Source organism: Larimichthys crocea, unplaced genomic scaffold (assembly GCF_000972845.2).
Source record: "Larimichthys crocea isolate SSNF unplaced genomic scaffold, L_crocea_2.0 scaffold307, whole genome shotgun sequence".
NCBI lineage: Eukaryota > Metazoa > Chordata > Actinopteri > Sciaenidae > Larimichthys > Larimichthys crocea.
This window is the reverse complement of record NW_020854047.1, coordinates 180,647-203,078: the sequence shown is the minus strand read 5'-3', so window position 1 is coordinate 203,078 and position 22,432 is coordinate 180,647. Positions and strand designations below refer to the sequence as shown.

Below are 22,432 nucleotides of genomic sequence, written 5' to 3'. Positions count from 1 at the left end.
GGAGGAGGAGGATGTGGGAGACTTTAGAGGAAAGGAAAGAAAGAAATGATGCAAAAAAAAGAGAGGAAATGAGGGGAAAGAGAAGGAATAGGGATGCAGATGGTTAATAAAGAGAGATGGCATCAAATTGAAGCATGAAAGAAAGAAAGATGTGGAGGCTGCATCAATGGAGTCTAAAGTAAATCAAAAAAAGAGCCAGAGAATAAGAATGAATGATGGGATTATATTAGAGTGTGAAGAGGAGACATGGAGCAGAGTGGAAAAGGAAGGATGGAGATCTTAAAGCGCGTCTATTACGGAATAATTTAGAATGAATACGGCTTCGGTAGCAAAACAGCCACTGTTCCTTTAAATGTTTTCGAGCTGATTGAGCTGAAAGTGAATGGACCAGAACTACAAAGGCAGGAGGAAGAGAAAGAGGAGAGGAACCGAGGAGGAGAAAGGGGAGAGGAGATGGCGTACGAACATCCAAACAAATTAAGGATGTCGCGGAGGATGCAAGTGACACGAAATGGAAGCGAGGAGAAAGAAAAGAGGTTTTTAAAAAAGCAGTGAAGGAAGCTGAGAGATGAGGAAGAGGAGGATGTACGAGGATGTGAAGGAGGAAAAAGGAGACAGGGAAGGAGGCAAAAAAAAAAAAGGGAGGAAGGATGTTGTATGAATATGAAGCTTGGAACATCTGGCACAAGTCTGAAAAAAGTTCTTCGGCCTTTTGAATTTGTATGTTTGAGAGTGTGTGTGTGTGTGTGTGTGTGTGTGTGTGTGTGTGTGTCGGGTGGGGGTGTTAGTCTAAAGCAGTGATGCACAAAGACACACAAACACAGGCCTGCCACACTCGCTTATACACGCCTGGATGCATGCAGAACGATAAAGATCGAAGGTTTTTTTGAGGGAGAGAGAGAGAGAGAGAGAGAGGAGGGAATGAAGGAGGGAGGAGGAGGAGAAGGACAGATGGAAGAGGAGAGACCGAGAGGGGAAGGAGTCGGGAGGAGAGATTTGTCTTTGATTGATTCACCTCGCTCTCCAAGGCCACCGAGTCATGTGATCATCAGGTTTGATGGAAGGATGTGTCATGAAATATATTTTCCATCCGACGTGTAAATAACGCCCAGATATTCACAGAAAGAGTCCTAAACAATATTTCTTTAAAACATTCCTCGTCTTCTCTTGATGTTTTTTTTAAGCCTTTTAATGTTCTTTCAATCTAAACAAATGTATTTTGTATTTTATTATTTCAAAAACTCCTAACAAGTGTATTTTCCGCTTGTTTTCACTCATAAGGAGCCTTTGAATTATTCATGGAGTTTCGTCAGTAACATATTGTTCCGACTTCTGGAGGGGAAAAAAAAATTAATTCTTCTTTTGTGGCTTTTCTCTTTGAATTCTTCAACCTGCTCCCTCGTATATTTTACAATTAACAGCTTCACTTTGATTGATAGAAGAGACCTTTTTTTAAATATATTTCATACTTGTGAAACTTCTAACAAGCCTTTCTCTCCTCTGTTGTGTTCTCTCTTTAAAGGTCCATCCCGTCTGCTCTTTGAGATCTTATTTTCCGCCTCTTTTAACCCTTAAGGAGGCGCTGAATAATTCATCAGCTTGTGCTCTCACTAGTTTTGCTAATGGGTCAGTCACAAAGCCATACATTTGTAAATGAGGGTAATCCACCTTTATGAGCCCCCGTGCATGTGTGTGTGTGTTTAGACGGGTCAGGCTCTCTCAGGTTTTCAAGACAAGGAACGTTTTGTCCGACAAGAATTTTGTGTGTGTGTGTTTTAGCCGTCGAGTGCTGCCAGGATTTGTAGCCGCGCTGACACAATGACCCTTTCATCCGAAGAACCATCTGATTGTGTGTGTGTGTGTGTGTGTGTGTGTGTGTGTGTTCATGCATCCATGTGTGTGTCTTTTCTGTGCGACCCGATCTCTTTATCTGTCCAGAACAATAAAAGATGGCAGCCTGAAGGCACAGACACCAACAGACAGACAGACAGCAGGAAGATAAGCAGACAGACAAACAGAGCTATATAATTCAGGTCATTGACATGGCCTGAACACACACACACACACACACACACACACACACTGCCTCTCTACCTGCCTCCCTATCTCGTCATTAACACAGGTGCCTCGATCTGTAAACACGGCGATGAAAGGCGGATCGCCTATCGCAGCTTCTCTATCCAGCAGATGGACTGTATGCTGAAAACGATCTCTTGTCCAGAGTGTGTGTGTGTGCTTACCTCTCTCACACACACACACACACACACCTGACACTCTTCTAGCAACGACAGAATATGGTAAAAAAAAAACATTCCTGGATTACAAACATCGAGTCTGAAACGAGAGCGAAGCAGTGAAGGAGAAAAGCTTTTCAGCTGCCAGATAAGAGCGCATTAAGGGTGAGTACAGGTGGGAGAAGACAGGAGGGACCTGAAACGCTTTATTAGTTCCTGATGAGACACATTCTCAGCCTGCAAGAATAAGTTAAGACTGGAATAAATGACTGGAGTCGTGCTCGGAAAGGTTGCTTCCACCAAAGACGGATTAGACTCAGATTCTATCTGTTTGAAGGAACGTACAGGAGTATTGCAGCTTCACTCACTGCTTCATCTGCAGTACAGCAGGAGTCAGCGTTTCACGGGGCCTCTTTCTTCACTTAATATGGAATATATAAAAATAAAAGACGGAGGAGGAGGAGGAGGAGGAGGGAGGAGCAGAACGAGGGAGGAGAGGTGCAGAAATGAGAGATGGGGAAGTCGAAGAATAGAAAGAAGAAATGAGGCAAAAGGAGAACAAGGAATGGAAAGTCTCGTGGTGCAGGCTGTGTTCACTGCAGTGTGTGTGTGTGTGTGTGTGTGTGTGTGTGTGTGTGTGTGATGCCAGTTCCCCAGCTGTGAACAGCTCTGTTGAAGCAAACCTGGTCTGACAGCAATCACACACACACTAAAAACTACCTGCTTTGAGGGGATGCCATTCCCACTTTCCTTCTTTCTGTCTCTGCAGATGTATTTTTTGGCTTTCCCATAATCTTTAATTTGATGAGTTTTCCATGGCTGCAGTTCCTCAGCATGCATGAGCTTATGTATGTGTGTGTGTGTGTGTGTGTGTGTGGTTTTGGCATAAAGGACCGAGCTATTTCTGGCGGTCTTGATTGGTTGGACATGCTAAGCAAAGTCTGGGTTTATTCCTCACCACTGTTTCTCAGATTTCGACTTTTTCCCTCCGCTCATGCACTCTCTGACTCTCTGACTCTTTTCTCTTCAGTGTTTTGTTAGTTGATGGTACCAAATAAAATAAATTGTTCCTGAGGCACGCACAGACGCTTTAAGAGCTTTAAGCTCGCCTGCAAAAATCATTAAATCCTCTGTAGCCTCCACGTTGCGTTGCATGTGTTCAGCTTCTGGTGGCTGCGTTCACCTTGTCACCGCGTCAGGTACTAAATCTTTATCTACGCCAAGAAACATCGCTCTTTGGCACTGTCCAGCATTGCAGTGTGTACTAACAGAGGTGAAACAGAACAAGTTTTACAGATGCACTCATAAGCCGAGACTTCAAACCACCGGCAGCGTTTCCAGACTTTGTTCACTTGCTCATTTTCCTGGTTCATGTTCTTCTAAATTTGCTTCCTTAGTGTTACGTACTTCATTTCTTTCTCTATTGTTTGTTTTTTCTAACACAATTTGCGCTGTGTATTTTATTTTGAAAATCCACCAGATTCTCTATGCTGTGCACTGTTTACCTGAAGTAAAGATGCACATATTCATCTTTAATCTGTCACACAGTGATTTGAATGCTGCTCTCTGGGTTTGAATCTTTTATGAAGCGGGCAGGAACGGGGCAGAACGATTCTCCGTCTCGTCTGGGTGGTCCTCGAGGAGGCCGGCCTGTCGTTATGGAGACAGTGCTCGGTAATAACTTCTAACTGTCCTGTATTAGTGGAGGCTGGATGTCAGAGACAATGTAGTGAAGTAGTAAAATGTTCTGTGTGAGAGCGAGACACAGAGAGAGAGAGAGGCCCGGCAACGTCACTCATTTACATAACACTACACGACTGCAGTAAAAAGGAAGACGTGTTTTAATGGTGTGTGTGCCGGACCCACAGGGAGACCCAGTGGGAGGTTAGAGAACACACACACACACAGTAAACGGCTAACACATGAGTTGAGTGTGATGTAAATGCCTCTGCTGTTTGTTCCTGTCGTGCAGAGAGTGAGTGGCGGCTCACACTGCTGCTGCCGCCGTCCGCAAACTTTTGACCTCCCAAATGTCAGAGCGGCTGCTGCTTTACAATTTACGTGAATGTGCATCTAAATATGAATATGAGTCCTTTCTGTACCTGCACACACACACACACACACACACACACACTGATTTGAATGTGGATTGTTGCGGGAAAGGACAACCTGTGGCCCCCTGCAGCTCAGTTCAACAGTGCAATACATATTTAGCAGCTATATGAGCTCACACAGGTGTGGAGATGATTGCAGAGCTGCATCACATGACCCGCTGATGATCCGCTGGTCGTGCTAAAGAGCCAGATCTTCCAGCATGTAGGTATAGAGATGCACAGGTATGGTTTCCGATGGCTCGGCATTGCATATGGATGTCATCATCCACTTGTTCTCACAGGTAATGATGCTCTGCCTTTATCTTTGTCTTTGTGTGTGTGTGTGTGACAAAGCTGCCTTGTTCTACACGTAGAAAACATTTCAGAAAGCCTCTGTACACCCACCACACAGGGATGGAGGAAGCAGAGGGGGAGGTGAGGGTCTGACAGACAGAGAGTGGAAGGTTTGAGTCACCGCTGTCATTATGCCGCTCCACGTCTCTCGACCTTTTTACGGTTTCTCTCCATCTTTCCACAGGCGCGTCACATCCGCTGTCGCAGTGACGCGTTACTGTGACGCCGTGAGACGTTCGCTTACATCAGATAAATGTAGGTCGCCAAGATTAATATAACAAAAGCGGAAAAACTGTTTCCTAACGCAGCCCGAGGTGTGCTTGCTTTTTCTTTGACCTGTTTATCTGCCTCAGCCCTCCGTCTATCGGCCTCTCACACACAAACGTCTGAACGCCGGGCGCTGACCTCCAGTCGATCGCTATTCTACAGTCTACAAACTGTCCACTGGCTGGATTGATTAAACTGGAAGAGAACTGCCCCTGGCTCTGGTTTTTCAGACGCCGCAGTGTAAAGGAAAGAAAGAAACAGCTCCGGGGATTTAAATTACCGCGACTCGCTGCAAACAATCAGCAGGTTTCTTCGGTGAAAAGATGGAAGGCTCAATTTCTTCTTCTCAAACTCGTCCCCAAGAAACACGGCGAGTCCCAGCGAATCAAATCTTCCTCCTCCTGCACTGAAAACAATCTCACTTCTGTTTCTTCCTTTTCGTTTTCCTGCTCTTCTGGAACGTTCGTCCATATTTCAGCGTGACTCTGAGACTCTGCTGCGTCTTTTTGCTTGAAGGTTGAAGGTTTGCATTATTAAACCACAACCAAACATTACGCTGACTTCAAACAGAGAAGCACTCACCTAGGAGCCGTAATGTCACTATTATTTTATCACAGTTTCAGATTAATGAGCTTTATAAATCCTGTTTGCACAGAACTTCTATTACCAGGAGGCACGTGTGTGCTTCGCTGCATGAGAATAATATTATCACGTGACTTCTGTGAGAGACGAAATGTGGAATTCATGACTTCAGACCAGGCAGATTTAAACGGGATTAAGATCCCAGACGAGCTGTGCAGTTGATATTAGTCCTGTGCGAACAATCAAAACGTGGATTCATATTCCAGACGAAGTATCGACAGATCAGGTGATCAGATAAAAGTGGAAAAACATTCACGTATCACATGAAACTCGACTTGTTTGTGAAGCATCTCTGCTGCCTCGCGTAAATCAAAGCCCTAATTTCAGCGCGTAGCTTGAAAACGCCTGAACAAGTAGCACTGTGGACCTCGGGTAGATTGGTTTGACCTCCGGTCATGTCTCTAATCAACCTCCAGCACTTTACCTGGATCAATGTCTGGAAGGGCTTCATTTCAAAAAGGCCATCAGGGATCCTTCAGGCCACCGGTAGCTCGGTAATAGCATCGCCGGTGTCTCTTAAACCCTGTCGGCTTCACAAATTATTCACTGACTGTCGCGTGTGTGAACATCACACACACACACACACACACACCGGCTAACAAAAAGTGGAAAAGAGCCTTTGAGATTCGGTTTAATGACGCACTAAAAATAGGCGCTTCGCCTGGAAGTGTGCGAGCGGCGGGGGGAACAGGTGTTTACCCTCCCTGTGCGTTTTGTCCTGCTTTCCTCGGCGCTGCTTATCTCCAGGCCGGGACACACCCAGCATCATCTCTGCTGCTCTCTCTCTTTATCTTCTCCCCGGATCCCCCGAGGCTGTTTAGAGGGGATCTGTGACAGATTCTGCTGTGTGTGCGTGCAGCACTAGTAGCTGTAGTAGTAATGACAGGCAGATGGGGTTATTCATCAGCAGCCAAGTCTCTGCAAGCAAAGAAACCACCCGTCTCTCTCTGTGTTTATCTTTCTATCTAAATGATGCGTCTGAATAATGACAGATAAAAGTCAATCCTCTTTGTGTCCCTGCTAAGCTCTTCATATTCTTTTTGTCTCGCTCCGTGTTACACGACCTTCTGCGGTCGCCGCCGCATTGTCTCTGCACAGCAGCTCCCGACCGCCGGGCGACAGCGTTTGTTGCTTTTATATGATTTAATGAATTAAAGATTTTTCTGCTGTTGCTCTCATTATAAGTCGCTCTGGATGAGACTTTCACTTGGATGTAAAACTGAGAATTAATTAGTCCATATGTTGGAATCCATATGGGAAGACATTAAAACCAATTACAGCCTCATTCGGCGGGAGTTCGCATTTTTTTGCGCATGTGAGCGCATGCAAATCACGGCTCACACACACACACACACACACACACACACACACAGTACACATTGACTAAAGCAGCCTTCTTTGCAAATAGGTCAAGTCCTTTTGACCACGACCACTCAGAGCTCCATTTAAGCATCCCGCCATGAAGACGACGGCAGTGTCACACACTTTATTACACACACACACACACACACACACGTAGGAAGGAAACACCCACGCGTTGAAACACACACACACACACACACACACACACACGCTGCAGGGATGCCACAGCTCCATTATTTTTCTGAAGTGGCTTTTCAATTCCACGGCTGATGCTGGAGGGAGTGTGTGTGTGTGATTGTGTGATACCGTGATGGGTGGGGGGTGCGTCACAAAGATTGTGACATAAACCATTTATAGTGCAGCCCTAGTGTGTGTGTGTGTGTGTGTGTGATTGCTGCACATTAAAAAACCCTGCTAGTTCAGCACAGGGCAAACACAATGATGAGAAAAGAAATCAAACAGGAGGGAAACTTGTGATTTCATTTTGCTCCGATCAGTTAAAGGAGTGGATGCTCACTAATTTACACACCTGCCGCGACCACACGGGAACAGCTTCAGGTTTCCGCCGGCGTCACGGATGGCTAACGGCTCGTGAAGCATCCGGGCAGGACAGGAAACAGAGAGGACGTGGGGAAATATTTGACACTTGCAGAGTGTTTGGTTCCTATCTTGTGATGGCAAAACAGAATAAAACATTTAAACTTCCCAGTCGCTTCCAGGTTTTAGAATAACATCTAAGTTACATCTATGAAGGCAGAACAGAGGCGGGGAGTGAGTAAAATGAGAGGAAGCGTAACAAAAAGATAAATATGTGCTTCATAACAGAGTTTGTAAAGTAAGCCAGGACAAGCAGCGCGGAGATTCTCCACTCGTGGTTGTTTTACCATTCCAGCAGCAGAGAGTCTAATTGATTACGCCGACCCCTATTTTCTAACTGCAGTCTCTTCATTGATCCAGTAACTGCTGCCACCGCTCAGCTCTCTTCAAGTGATTCTCTTCTCATTACCGCCCAAACAAGAGGAGGAGCGCTCCTCTCCTCACAAAAGACTTTAATGCAAAAACCTCAGCGATACTTAGAAAAAGGTAAAAGCGACCCCGTGGCTGGTCTCTGTCCAGACTTAAAGAGGAAATCTAACCCAAGCTCATTTTTGCTTCTGTTACACTAAAAATTCAAAATCAACACGAGAAAATAATACGAGATGGAACTTTTAAGACCGGTGTCGAGTTTAGAAACATACTGTGTTACAAAATATATCAAGAGTGTTAAAAATATATATTCAAAATCAACGTATATACCCTGCTATATACATATTCAATGACTAGTCTCAGCTTGGATAGTTATATTGGCTGTGAAACAACATTTACTATAGCATGTTACTAGGGGACGATAAATGTAGAGCGAGGTCGTAAATGCTGTTGGAATATCTCCAACAATGGCTGCAGATAAAGTCGATTTAGCTGGAACTAAAACAGGTTTTGTCTTGTGTGGATTGTGCAGCAATTCTGCAGCAATCTGACCATGAAAAGTTACATTATCACTTTATTAAAGCAGAGCTGACACTGCTGAGAGCGGCTGATCCCTTTGCAGTGATATATATGTTTGAATACCATGACGTGTCCGTGATCGGCCGACATCAGCTGAAAATATTTTCCTCTTCCGAGCAGCCGAAACGTAGGAAATGATTTGAAGTGAGAAGTGTGTCATCGCCGCAGATATCAAAGAGTTTTATTGATGATTTTCTGAGATATCATGACGGAGAATAAACCTTTTATTTTCCTTTCTTACCCACTAACAACACAGCCACAGTCACTCAGTCACTCAGCAGCAGCATCCTCACGTTCTGCTACTTTACCTTGAAATCAATCTCATGTCAGGTTACAGTGTGTCCTCTAGCCAAGGTCATAACCTCTACCTGCTGACTGTGTCTCGCTTCCTAAATTAAAAGACTGCATCACGTTACATGCAGAACACACACACACACACACACACACACATATATATAAGCGCAGACACACACACGGCACATCGTATTACCTATATAAGGCAAAGCTATTGCAGCTCGCGCAGAGAAACTCAATAGGCTTTTAACATTCATTTAGCCTGGACAGCAGGGCTGACTTAAGCTATACCAACTAGATCTGATAGCAGGGAGGCAACAGAGATGGATGGAGGCTAACTTTACATTACAGCCCTCCTGATGGCACATCGCTGAGAGGGGGGAGGTGAGAGAGTGAGAACAGGAGGAGTGAGGAGTGAGTTGGCTAAATATATAACAGGTAGACTCTCTGTGTTGGGGGTGTAGATCGATTCAACACACAATCACAGAGCGATGAAGGTAACGGGAAGTGGTCCGATGAGGTGGATTTGTTTCCAGGTTTTCTGGATTTTCACGCAGGCTTTGATGGCTGCAGTGTGGGCCGGCCTCGCCCACAACCAGTCTACGTGATATTTCATTTAATGCTGTTTCTGGCTGACTTTCATTCATTTCTATCGATTCGAAACATGCTCGGATCTGTCTTTCAGGAACGTCGGCTCCCGCAGCGACGTCTTCCCCACCTGCTTTCACACGGCACGGACATCATTATGTGAAAAAGATCGGGGGGGGAATCGCAGACGAAAATACTGTGCAGTTCGCTCGCAGCGCTATATTCCACAGCAGTTTGAGAACATGCCAGATTCAATTTAGTTCGGAGTTTACTGCCTGCCTCAGGTCAGGAGAGAGAGAGAGGGAGAGAGAAGTGATGATGGGGACGGAGGGAGAGAGACAGGTAATGGAGGAGAAGAGATTGAGAGTAATCGAGAGAGATAAATGAACATCTATAAACGCCCCCCGTCCCCGTCCCACGATTCAGCTGTGCTGCTGCAGGGAGGGGCTGCATGATAAAACAAACATCATATTTAATGGATCTCTCATTTCTACTCAGATTAAGACTGAACATAACTCAGAAATAGAAGCGTGTGTGGGTGAGTACAAGTTTATCTGTGTGTGTGTGTGTGTGTGTGTGTGTGTGTGTGCGCTTTAGATATCAGTTCCAATCTGTATCAGCTCGTCTTCAAGCAGAGACTACAAGAATCTAACGAGAGCAGATAAAGTGTGGATGATGGGGAGTGTCATAAAAAAACTGCTTTGCATAAATATATTTTTTGTGTGTGTGTTGAAGCATCATACACGCTGACATGTAATATGTTTGGAAAACTGTCGACATGCATGATGAATGAACCTAAACATGACTGAGGACGAGGAGTCAAAGTCCGTGCGTGTCCTGTAAAAACCAGCAGATTGACATTGATCGGCGTTCACAGCAGCCACTGCTACGCCTCGCAGCGTTTACCTTCCAGTGAACGTGGACCCAGGACCGAACAGAACCTCTGAACCAGCAGTGTCCAGTCTAACAGTGAACACAGCGACAGAACCTCTGAACTGGCAATGTCCAGTCTAACAGTGAACACAGCGACAGAACCTCTGAACCAGCAGTGTCCAGTCTAACAGTGAACACAGCGACAGAACCTCTGAACCAGCAGTGTCCAGTCTAACAGTGAACACGGCAGCAGAACCTCTGAACCGGCAGTGTCCAGTCTAACAGTGAACACAGCAACAGAACTATTTCTGGAGGTTTACAAATGAACAGCTAACATGCGTGTCAGGCACTTTGAATCTCCGTGACGTTAGGTTGACGGTCAGCTGACGTTACACTCGCCGAAATTAAACCTCTTAGTACTCTGTTATCGTTCACGCCACCAACACAGCATGTTAGAAACGAGGACGGACTCTGTCTGTGACATGGAAATGACAAAAGGGGACAAGAGGTTCAAACTCCGTCCTGCGTTGATAAGAGTTAATGCCGCTCACTGTTGCTCGGCTTAGCTTCCCATTACTCAGGCATATGGTGGATGTTTCTTGCTGATTTATCACTGCCACAGGCGGATCTTAAAATAAACGGCTGAGACGCCGCAAGCCTAGAAAATCAGCAGATGTACAGTAACTTTCATATCGAGCTCCTTATTAAGTCTGCATGTTTTTATTTTTTGGCTGAGAGGAGAAATCCACAGCAGCTCTCCTCTCTCCTCTCCCCAGATGCCTTTTAGAGTTGTCATTGGAGAGTGACCTGTATTATCTGTCTCTGACTCTCTCTCCTCAGCTCTGTCTCTTTCTCCGTCTGAATGGAGATTTAGATAAGAGAGTCTGAGCTGCAAGAGAGCAGCCGCTGAATACCAAGAGACAGAGCAGAAGAAAGGGAGAGGAGGCCGGAGAGGAGCCGGGGCAGGGCCAGATTTACTGAGCCATTTGCACCTTGTTTCAGACTCCTGACTCCTGTGTGTGTGTGTGTGTGTGTGTGTGTGTGTTGGGTATTCTGTGTATGAAACACACACACATACACACACACATAAGCAGTCCACCATTTAAAATGTCCCCAAGGTGATCGATGAGGTGTTGATGGAAATGTCATCTGGTGCTAATACATTCATCACCGCTCATCCAGCCTCATGCATTTCTCCCTTTTTGGTTTTCAATCATTTATTTATTAATTTATTTATTTTTTTTGCTCTTTTACCACGAGCCCCGTTTTGAATGCGGTGATTCATCGGACTGCCAGCAGTTTTCTCGGAGGAGGCAGACCGACCGTGCAGGCATCCCAGCGCTCTGACTGGACTCATTAATTAGCGGGCGGCACAATGATAGCCTGTGTTTACGTGAACCCGACGTGATGAGGTGGTGAAATAAAGAGCCGTCTTCAATCAGAGAGAAAACAAACAGCAACCAAACCAGCTTCACATTCCAACGCTGCGTGATTCCTTCAGGGAAGACGGTCCAAGTCCGGCTCCAGAAACTAGAAGTTACCCTTCTCACTGTTGGGTGATCTACCATAGAAGACAGGCCGCAGCAGTAATCTAATGTGTTATTGATTCCTGAGAACATTGGCTCCGTGAGAGACGGCGTCTCAATATTTGGGTCACGGCACACCACAGAGGGCGCTAGTGCCACCACAGATATGCTACAGGCTGATTATTTAACCCATGTGCACGATCCGTGTGTCATCAGAACTGAACGTGGGTGACTGACTGTGCATCTTGCTGAAGGACACTGAAGCACAAAGGATGTTCTCCAGGCTGTGGATGCACATCGTGTCCTGCAGCTGAAGCACTTTTTATTTCTGGGTTTAAATATTCCTGAACTCGTGATGACACAGGAAATCATCTCTTCATCTGTAGCAGCTGCCGTGTGATCTGATTTGAAGATCTGATGTTCGGCTCAGATGTGAGGGTTGTTTTTTTTTTTTTAGACTTTAGGAAATAAAATCCTGCTGCCAAGCGTGGAGCTCCAGTTGTGAGAGATCATTATATATTCATGTGGGGGTGCTGACTGGACTGCTGTATGAGTAAGAGAGCGTGCCGTACAATAACAAACTATCTAAATGAAAATCATCGACAAGTGAGGCGAGTCATAAGTGAGAGTGCACGCACATACATAAGCGAGCCAGCCATGCAGAACTGAATATGTAAAAAGCATATTTATGTTCTCTCCTCTCCTTCCCTCTCTCTCCTTATCCATCATCCATCTCTTCCCACCCTTCATCCCTCCTCCCCACCCTGTCAGTTAAATGACTGCAGGTCGTTTCTCTCTCGTCTCTCTAAGTCAACATGTCAACTAGAATCTATCGCTTCCCTCGCTCACGTCGTCGGTAACACACGCCGTCATCATCTGTTGGTGTGTGAGCGCTCGCTGCAATGTGTGTACGCATGTTTGTTTATGGCTGTGTGCAGGAGTGTGTGCACGTGTGTGACCGTGAGTAAACACCAGGCGTGCTTACATGTGGTAACCATGGAAACCTCACAGATATGAATATCGACTGAGGAGAGTTCAATAAAACAACATGAAGTTAGTCGACAGGTAGATCTGTTCACACATCCTGGCAGGTAAACACTGACGCTCTGCCATGAGGACGCCCTCCTCTTCCTCTTCCTCTTCCTCTTCCTGTTCATGTTTAAATAGTTCTGTAGTTCAGGGCGTGAAGAGCCCGGGCCTCTGCCTGCTCTTACTATGCACGAGATTACACATTGTTATCGGGGAGAATAGTGAGGCAGCGATACAGGCTGGGTGTCCCAACAGGAGGGTTACAGGAAGAAAGACGATCTAATGACAGTCCACCAGTTTGGTGTCTGTATCTCAATCTCACACCACATGCTGAAAACGAGTTTGCCTTGAATCCTTGAAATGATTATTTATCTGCGCGGTGTCAAACGGGGAACGGAGAAATTACTGATACAATCGAAACACGAAGAAACAATAAATACACAAGATGCAAATGAGCAGTTTGTGCAGAAACCTCGAGGGGCTCATAAAAGCTTCTCATCTTAAAGCGATAAAGAAGTCTGTGGCCGTGGGAACGCTGAGGGTGAAAGTCTTCAGAGTTTTAAATTACCTCGCTGATTTTAAAAACACGGACAGCGTTTTTGTAAATGAGCAGCATCGCCTCCTCCGGGGACGCAGCAGAATTAGGAAGAAATCAATGCGGGGAAATATAAGCAGCTACAATCCACCACAGCATCAGCAGAAGAGAATACTGACGGCTCACACACACGTCCAACCCATCGCTCATCTACAGTATGTTGCTTTTAAATAATTCCCCGCGGACGTAAGAAGTGATTACAAAGTCTAGACGGTAAAATCAGACATGACACCGACCTCACCATGACGGCGTCACCAACACACTCGTGTTGCACAGGATTTGATCGTGTGGGTTGTTTTTGTCGGAACAAATCAATTAGAGGAAGAGGACTGACTCCGAGGGCTTCTCCATCTTGCCACGGCTGCTCAGATCAAAACGTACAGCGTCAACATGTCCGCCTCTGACCTTGCACCCACGCCTGCTGTTCACACATTCTGCAGATGTAGCAGTAACACTCACGAGTCGTGCTCTGAAGTGACTGCAGCTTACTCCAACTGCAAGAAAAAAAACTGCATTAAAACATCCATTAATATCGTTTAGGACCCCGGAGAGCGCGCTGACTGATTCGCTGTCTGTGGATTGATTCAGCGCGACGATCGATAGTTGATTTAATTTATCAAGCAAACACGTCAATGTCGGCTCGCGCCGCTCTGTCATCGTCAGCGTAAATTGAATATCCGTGTGTTTGGGACTAAAAGCAGCAGTTTGCAGCGTTAATCTTAATTTGATTGGCTCAAGCGGAGGGAAGTGAAGTCATCAGCACTATTAGCACCTGCTTGGCTTTGATTTTTTTTTTTTTTTTAAGTGTTGCACGCTGCCAAGGTGGTCGGGGTAAAAAAACAGAATGCGGAGACGAACTTTAAGGCTGCACACGCAACATCGAAGTTCAGTCCGAAGTTATTATCAGGTTTCACGTGACAGTTTAATCTTTCCTGCCTTTGAGTAAGTCTATTCCAGTATAGAATAAAGAAGCTGAAAACTACAGTTTTCAAGGGTAGACAGAAAGTTTGTGCGAGCCGCCGGGGATGAAGTAGAAAAAAGGAATTACACTGACTCTATCTTTCAGGCTTATCTAACCACACAGAGCTATTTCAGAGCATCTGACACAGAGGCAGGCTCATATTTTATATTTTCAGACGAGGAAGTGGAAAAATACACGAGTCGTCTAGAGCAAAGTGTTGTAGGAGTACGGCACTATTGTGGGAGCCGGACGTCTGAGCTCAAAGATGAATAAATAAGGCCTATAGTTACCAGCCAATCCGCTGTAAAATAACTGCCCGCCACTTTGCACCTGCATCTCCTGTGTAGCATTTTATTTTAGACTCAGCAGTGAGTCAGAAAGGAGGAGGAGGAGGGGGAGGAGGAGGAGGAGGAGGAGGAGTAGTTAGAGGAGGAAGCTCGTCTGAAGATGAAACATATGAAAGGAACTGTGCGGTGTAAAGAGAGGAGCTGAACAAGAGTCACACAGTTAAACACAGTCGATGATCGTCGTTTCTTTCCACAGTGTGACCGTGACTGTGCACGTTCAGATCATGTGTGTGTGTGTGTGTGTGTGTGTGTGTGTGTGTGTTTGTTTATGTGCCCAATCCATGCACCTGTGAATGCATACTGGTGCATGGATAATACTGACACAGCTGGGATCCACCAGTCCCTGCCAGCCAATATGTGTGCGTGTGTGTGTGTGTGTGTGTGTGTGTGTGTGTGCGTGTGTGTGTGTGCAGCTACCAGCTGCGCCCACTGTGCTGATCCTCAAAGCCGACCATCACATTCTGCTTGCATCATTTCACTGCAGTCGTACCGAGAACATCAAACTCACGAACACATGCTCACGGTTACAAGCTCATCTTCAGCCTCACATCCATGCATGTAATCACTTTCTCACACAGACACCCTCAGTGACATGAGACCCTGTGATTACACGTCATATAGTAACATAGTTACTGCATTCCCTCACGGCCCCCCCGGGCCTGAAAACCTCCTCTTCTTCTTCCCAGTGGTCCGAAACGCTCTGAGCTCACAGTTCGAGCAGCCCGGCTAACAGACTGAGCTAACAGCAGCTACAGCTGTCAGCAGTTTACTTCACTGTCCATCATAAACTCTGTAAATCACAGAGAGTTGAGGCGGAGCAGCCGGAGGACATCAGAGGGAAAACCAGAAAACATTTCCTCCATAAAATATGATCCAGTTTCACCAGAATCAGTGAAATAGTTGCTGCTGTGTGACTTAGTGCCGTAAAGCCTTACGTACTTCTCAAAGTTACATAGTGTGAGAACAGACGTACGAATGACAGAGACACCGTTCACCTGATCATACAACAATGTAACATCAAAATGATTTAATGTTAGAAAAGTTACAAAATGTTCATCGGTCACGTCGGATCAGATCAGGCGTATTCAACTGCTGTGCTCGCTTAGTGCCGGAGAGAACAGTCCTGAATGACAAGTGCCTCCCAATAACCATCCATTACTGTCAAAAAGGTCAAAGAGACTGAAGTGCTGCTTAAACTTTGGGTCAGGAACCACTTCAGGGCCCTGAGATGCAGCAAAGTTTCCCCATGTAAAGGTCGTTTGTTATACTGCCCGATAAAGCCAGAGAGCAGCAGCTGCGTGAGGAGTGAGGAACGGCTTCAAACTTTATCTCCAGCGCTCGCCGTTTGCCTTCACGGGGCTGCAGAAAACCTGCTTCAGTGGGAATATCGAGACTCCAGTTGGCTGCTATCACCAGATAAACCCTCGCATCTCGATTTAGAGACGAGATTTTAATCCGAGGGAGTGTAATGTGTTTGGATAGAGCTCAGCACGAGGACTGTAATCAGAATAATTATGCTGGTCTCACTCCAGCTTTGGGCCCTTTTAGCTAATGACAGACGCAAAACTGATGGTTGGATTTCAATCGGTGTATTTGCATGTGTACATGAGATGCAAATATGGTGTGTGTGTGTGTGTGTGTGTGTGTGTGTGTGTGAGCACGTCTGCATGCCGACCACGTCTGCACACGGCAACACAAATAAAAAATGTGATTATTTTCTGCAGCGATGGGTAGCTAAGCTGAGAGATAATGATTGTTTCTCTCCTTAAACGACCTTGTATCATGTCTCGGCTCTTTTGTTGAACAGAACTCATACCACCACGTATCATAATATAACAGAAATATTCAATTTCTTGCATGATGAAATGAAAGCTGAGCACTAAGTGCTGCTGTTTTGCCTCTGGGTGCTTGTTACACAGTGTTGGGCTGATTTTAATGTACAGTCACATGATAACACAGCCCGACCTGTTGACTCGGCGCGGCGCTGCGTCGGATCATACATCACAGCAGCTCTCAGATATTCTTATCTTGATTGTTATTTATTGCTGAAGCCAAACATTTGATCCGCGTGTTCTCGCCGTGTTCATCACCAGGAAAATCACTCCTCAGATACGAACGCAATTCATCAAAAACGAATCGATGGAAAATATTACCGCTCTCCGGAAAGCCTCGTGTGCATGCGGTGAAACATGCACGCAACACAGTCGTTGGCAGTCGACTACCAATCAATAGGCCTTTACTCATGCATTGCACATTTTCACACAAGAACCAATTCAGACGGAGCTTTATGGTATTGACAGTATTGTCTCAGGGTCCCTCGCAATACCACAACACGGTGAAATCCATTTTCCCTCACATAACGAGCTGTCATTTTCTGCCTGGAATGAGCTCAATCGTCCCGGCATACAAAGCAGGCTGCAGCATGACAATAATGACAGTGGCCATCACCTCACAGTGCTCATATGAAGCACGGGAACGATTAGCGCGGGGCGCTTTGAACGATCAGCTGTGTCGGCACGTGTTGCTTCAGATTCTTCTCTAACGAGGTGAGAGGAGCCGCAGATCTGCTACGTGACAGATGATGATGATATCACGGTGATGATCGCTGTCGTACTCCAGGAATATTACAAACACAGAGTAATAATGATTTACGCTCTGCTGCAGATGACGAGGGTGGTCGTGACGGCTAGAGAAGCATGACGGAGTTGATGGTGCTGTAAAATTCAACACGAGTTCATCCTGGAGACGCAGATTTCTTTTTTTTAAGAGTCTGAACTGATCAGGTTTTTTATAACTGAACCTTGTGCTTGGTATTTGTGGAGGAGGCTCGTTGTTAAGGACTCATCATGGATCGCAGCATCTCTAGTTAAAGCAACACTGTGGTAAATATGGACAGCCGTACACACCCCCTCTGTCATTGTATCCATGGAGACTGCTGAGCCTCTTACACTAGCTCCTGTTCTGGCATGACATCAGCTCAGCTACAGTTGGCAGCTGTTTACTTCACTGCCCGTCAGGAAATCACAGCGTTGTGGTGGGGCAGCAGGAGGACTTATCAGACGTGAAGAGCGAACACACGTACATACACAGATATAAATTCACTGTTTCGCTCAGTCCGTGTGGACCTGGCTTGTGAACCGGAGGGTTGCCGGTTCAAGGATCAGGTCTCGCTGTCGAGGTCACGGGTTACACCTCTTGGGTGCAACTGAGGTGTCCTTGAACGAGGCAACAAACCCCCCCCCGGCTGCTCGGGCTGCTATCCTACGAGGCGGCGTGTTCGTGTGAACATAAACGTGCCAACAGAGTGAAAAAAAGCTGAATTCATCCTTGAGGGATTAATACAGCATACCTTCTTCTTCTACTGAAGCAAAGTGCTTTCATCTGTGATGGAGGTCACCGAGTATGTTCAGAACATCAGCACTTTTTCAAGGCGCTGATGTTTCTCTTTCTAAAATCTTTCAGGTATAATCGTGTTCTCGAAAAGTTTTTAGAATGTTTAAAAAATGTGTCTTTCCATCCTTGTTGTTGGTCTGAAAAAGAAACACACGAAAAGTCTTTTCCTGACAAAGCGACCGGTTCTGATCTTTACTTAATTATTGCAGAGTCTGGCTCCTCCGAGCTGCGTGATCCCTCTCTGCACATTCATAAAGACGTGGATAAAAGAAACGTGGCACCCAAGATAAAGGCACTTTTCGGCTTTTTGATATTTAGCCGTCACAACGTCTTCACTCATGTTCCATCACACACACATAATTACTCGATGGAGAACACATTCTTTTAAAAAAACACTTATTCATCCAGCCGAGGCTCGTACAGATCACAAGTTTTCATCTTCATGCGTCACACATCGACTCACAGAGGGAGCAGCAGCTCTGCACCACCACAGACCCTGAACTGCTCCACCGGGACAAGCCACGGTGAAGTAGCCTGCTCACTGGTAGCTACTGATGGAGGTGAGAGTGTGTCCTGTTCAGCTCAGGTGATCTGGGAGTGCGATGGAAACATAAAGGCGGCGGCTTACATGTTTCCTCAGACCGTATGAGACCAGTTCTGATGTGCAGTCGCTCGATATTTGGCATGTTTAGTTATAGACACAGTGGAACAACCCGGTGTCCTTTGCTGTACCTCTGCTTGTAATTCAAGTCCCACTGTGCACCAACAGACATCAGCTCTTCTGATCATAGACTGTATAAAACATGGACGTAGGATCCATGACATCGTCCACAGGTTTCTAAAGAGCCGTGGTGAAGCTCGGTGAAGTGACGTGGAGCTCAAATAAAGCCGGATTAAAGCCAGTTACATCGCCTGCTTGCCTAGCTCCTGTTCTGGCACGACACCAGCTCAGCTCCTAATGAACTGTGCTAACATCAGCTGACAGCAGCTACAGTTGGCATCTGTTTCCTTCACTTTTGTCCATCAGGGAATCACAGAGAGCTGAGGTGGAGCAGCTGTAAAGTATTACGTACCGGGTATGACAGAGACACCATCACTTTTTATATGTTGTGCCGTCAGGCTGCACAGTAAACTGCAATAAATCAGGAAAATTAGAGGAGAAGCAGAACTTGGACTTTGTGTGTTTAGTCCTGTGCTCGTACATCAGGCTGTCTGGTTTTAAAAAAACTCTTAACAAGCATAAACTAGCTGCAGGCTGGTGCACTGTACATGCAGGAAGTCAACACATGAATTAAAAAACAAGCTTTATTTAGATTTTACTCACTCCGGTCGTGGACTGCAGTTTTGATTTGTCTTCATCAGAGCTCAGGGAAAGATTAGAAAGAGCTCCAGGTGTATTCAAAGGTTACAAGAAGGTTTAGATTTGAATACAGACTATTTAAAGGTCCGGCGTTTAAGATTTAAGGGGATCGAATATAATATCCATAAGTAATCACCTTAAAAATAACAATCGGGATGTACAGAGGACAAACCAAACACTGCCTCTACATAGAACCTTTAGCTGCTGTAGTTTCTCCTTTGTGTTTGACATGTAGGGCTGCCACAAACGATTATTTTGATAGTCGACTAATCACTGATTATTTTTTCGATTAGTCGACTAATCAGATCATACGTAAATTGACTGTCCCAGAAAGGGGCAGGTAGGCGGGCGCTGTAAAGCTCACGGATGGAGCCGTGAGCCACCTTCGCCCCCGAGTCTTTCCATGCCGACCCAGAGCCGCCCCTGAGGTAATGCGCCCGGCGAGGGCCAGCCAGCGCCAGGGAGAGGTCCCACAAGGGGATCCTGTTGCACCGTGTGGCCGTCCCTGACCTACGGAGTTGAATTCCCCGGGCAGACTGTGCGGAAGTTGCCGAAAAATCGCGGTGATTGGTTAAATTGCAACACCGCCCTGAATTCACAGGGATCACTGAAGTTGCAAATCGCAACATGTGTGAATTCCTGGAGGATCTGTGTTATGGATTCATTTACGGTACAATCAGGCCTGACGCCGATTACCACTACTGCACATGTGCGTAAGGGTGTGTGTGTGGTGTGTGTGTGTGTGAGCAGAAAGGCAGACGCGGCAGTGGAAGCTGCAGCCGCAGTTTCGAGAGAAAAGCAAAGTAAAAAAAAAAAAAAAAACGATTCATTGACTACTCAAATTAGTTGTCGAGCCCTATTGACATGAGAGTAAGATGTGAGGGGTATTCAGTCGGCTGCAATCTGAACTTTGCTGTTTTCTTTTTCCACCTTCCTTCCTCTGACTCTGTCGCCTGTATGATTATACATGCCGCGACATAAGACACGTGCAGTAGTTCAATTAGCTCTAATTACGTCATAATCACATAACGTCAATGTCTTGAACATTCCTCTCTCTCTCTCTCTCTCCAACAGATCTGTGTCGCCGTTCAGAGGAAAAAAAATTCAACGTATCCGAACCACAGTGATGAGCTAAAGGTGGTTCTGCCATTTTTTATTGTGTGTGTGTGTGTGTGTGTGTGTGTGTGTGTGTGTGTGTGTGTTCAGCTGTTGAAGCGGCTTCGTGTTTTCGGGGACTCTTTCTTCATCCCTTCTTTCTTTTGTGCTTCGAGATATTCTTCTATTTGTCGGTGTTGTTTTCTCTTTCTTCCTCCCTGTTTCGATTTCTGTCCTTCATGGTTAACAGAAAATTATCCTCAGTTTTTCGTTTGTATTCGCCTGCAGCCACTGTTAAAGATGCATATTATATAAAATGCATATTTAATACGCTCTCATGCCTGAAAATGTGGCTCACAATGCATTTGCCCTCTGGGCACGTGTACCCAAAGTCACCGTATCGCGCACCTCACATCTCCCATACTAAGCATTTTTCCCCCATCGCCGGGAAAAAGTTGAATAATTAAAGGCAGATCTAATCGATCCTGATGTGCTTATCAGCGGCTGGCAGGCTGACGAGCCGATTTCAGAACAGCACATTCTAATCCTTCGCTGTGAAAGTGGAAAAAGACAAATAGGCAGAAAGACTCGCAGACAGCAGGACAGACAGACGAAAGAAAACACACAACTGAACGTGTGGGGCGTCGTGCCTTGGCGTACTTTTAATTTCATGCAAAACACCTCGTGTATAAACAGCGACTGTAAGATGACTCTGCATGTTTAATGGGTCAGTATATCTCTTAAGTTCTACTGCTCGACTTCAGGGAGCAAGAATCATTTGAAACCAACGACGAGGTGCAGAATAAATACTGACCCACGGACGACAAACTGAACTGCACATCCTGGGATTAAATTCAACTTGCAGAACTGGATTCATCATTTACGATGAGTGTTTCGATGTCTGTATACAGGCTGAGATCAATGTTTCCTTATTGAGCCAATTCAGCCGTTATGAACAACGAGTGAGTCGAGACGTGGCGAGGAACTTAACGTGAATGTCACAGATCGACTTTATGGCAGCTCGAGTGATTTAACACGCGGAGATCATTATGTCTTCATCCCGTCCATCTATCAGTCCATTCATTCATTATCGTGAGTCTGATTGGCTCTTGGCATCACAATCACCTCACACTCTCGCATTTATAGATATTGAATATGAGTTATTGCAGGCTCACACGTTGTCCTTTAACATGAATGAAGTCTTTAAAGCTCTCCTTTGAAAACGCGGCGTCCTCATCGACGTCCATCGATCCTGCCGGTAACTGATTATGATTCCTGGTTTTCAAAAAGGCGTTTAGCCACGCCGCGTGCGTGATGGATGTTTAACCTTTTGACCTCCAAAGCGAGATCAGAGCACACATCCCATAATAGGACGCATTCATCCAGAGACGACCTCTTCTGTCAGGCGACAACTCGGCGGCAGGCAAAGTGACAAAGAGATCCTGTGTGTGTGTGTGGTGTGTGTGTGTGTGTGTGTGTGTGTGTGTGTGTGTGTGTGTGTGGTGAGAAAAGTGCTTATCTGCAGCGGTCTGAGGTCACGTCACATCTCCCGCTCTCAGTTAGCGCCTCTTCGCTGCTCTTGTGTTTTTTGTGTGTGTGAGTACGTTCACGCATGCGGCCGCCCCGGGCGATGTTCCTCAGTTTTCAGTCTCACACACACACACACACACACACACACACACACACACACACACACACCCCAGGCAGCAGCACAGGGCATTCTCCTCTCTTTGTTTACTGTGTTTTTATGATATGGGGATTTCTAAATTACACCTCCATCTCAGCTCACGGCAGTTCAACAGCCAGCCGAAGGCTCGAGGGCTCGGGGGGATTGATCTCGCCTGGTGGCTGCAAACTTTCTCTGGGTTGAATGA

General features: G+C 45.9%; 1 protein-coding gene across 1 annotated transcript in view; it reads left to right on the top strand.

Moving 5' to 3' along the window:
• The window catches only part of cdh11 (cadherin 11, type 2, OB-cadherin (osteoblast)), a 79,063-nt gene that overhangs the window by 14,289 nt on the left and 42,342 nt on the right, over nt 1-22,432 (top strand). The window lies entirely within an intron of this gene.